Below are 1,358 nucleotides of genomic sequence, written 5' to 3'. Positions count from 1 at the left end.
TGTTCTGTATACTTTAAATTTTTGCGTGATGCATTCAGATGGTCAAGTAGTATTTTTTAAAACAACAATGTATAGGTTTCCTGTTAAAACCGATTTCGAGAAAGAAAATCTGTATTGTGCTGTGAAAATGTGCAGTTTCACGTTCTTTCTCGCAGTCTGTTTTAATTACGATAGCAGGGCATTTAAACCATTAAATAAACTGATAATTAATTGAAAGCCTCAGCTGCCGACAGGTTTTATTGAAATACCTTGATGGGGATAGCTAAAATTGTGTGTCTCGACCGGGACTCGAACCCGGGATCTCCTGCTTACATGGCAGACGCTCTATCCATCTGAGCCACCGAGGACACAGAAAATAGCGCAACTGCAGGGACTTATCCCTTGCACGCTTCCCGTGAGACCCACATTCCCAACTGTCTACAATCTACATACGTAATGTTCCTAATAAATACTTTGCCCATCCACTCATTACTCGCGCCAACTATGGTGACGATTCCCGTAAGAGTTCGGGCAACCTGTGCGCATTCGCACAGACGAAGGTCAATAACCGGGTAGCCATTTAACTATATATGAAGATAGTAACTGTTCTCGAAAGAACAGATACCATTAATCATCGTGCAGCTTCTCTAGAATAAATGATAATTAATTGGTATGTCAACAAGACCTGCCGGCCGGAGTGGCCGAGCGGTTCTAGGCGCTTCAGTCTGGAACCGCGCGACCGCTACGGTCGCAGGTTCGAATCCTGCCTAGGGCATGGATGTGTGTGATGTCGTTAGGTTAGTTAGGTTTAAGTAGTTCTAAGTTCTAGATAACTGATGATCTTAAGTCCCATAGTGCTCAGAGCCATTTGATTTTTTGAACAACACCTGTCGGCAGGCCATTCTAGTACCTGCACACCTTTGTCCTTTTTCCAGTCGCTGCAGAGGCAGCTGCTTTGCTTCGGAACATTGTCCTTCTGCAGTATCCAATCTTCATTTCTGTCGACACGTAAGCTACAGACATATCTCTTCTTGTGTGCCTACTTAAAGAGTTCAAAGAAATCTAATGCATTATGGACGTTGCATGAGGGACAAAGGTCCTCCCTGTTGGATTGTGAAAGAAGTAAGGCGATATCTTGTACCATCTGTGTGTAAAGCGGACCCCGCTCTTACTTAACAAACTGTATATAAACAAAAACTTTATACACAACGTCGGGCTTAACAGAAAGCATAAAAGCTGTATTTACGGTTTATCGGCTTACTATTAGAATTCTTGTGCGGAATCTGAATCGTCCGAAACGTTGTGGTCGGACGCGTTCGCAGATTAAAACAATGCAAAACACTGTCATTGAAGCTACCATCCCCACAGATCCGGCAGCT

At 43.4% G+C, this 1,358-nt stretch overlaps 1 non-coding gene across 1 annotated transcript; it reads right to left on the bottom strand.

The window, feature by feature from the left end:
* Positions 1 to 273: 273 nt before the first annotated feature.
* Positions 274 to 348, bottom strand: Trnat-ugu (transfer RNA threonine (anticodon UGU)). The gene has a single exon. It is a non-coding gene; the product is annotated as a tRNA-Thr (tRNA).
* Positions 349 to 1,358: the final 1,010 nt, after the last annotated feature.

The sequence above is a fragment of the Schistocerca cancellata genome, chromosome 7, assembly GCF_023864275.1.
Source record: "Schistocerca cancellata isolate TAMUIC-IGC-003103 chromosome 7, iqSchCanc2.1, whole genome shotgun sequence".
NCBI lineage: Eukaryota > Metazoa > Arthropoda > Insecta > Orthoptera > Acrididae > Schistocerca > Schistocerca cancellata.
Note: the sequence above shows the minus strand (reverse complement) of the source record. Positions and strands in the feature narration are given on the sequence as shown.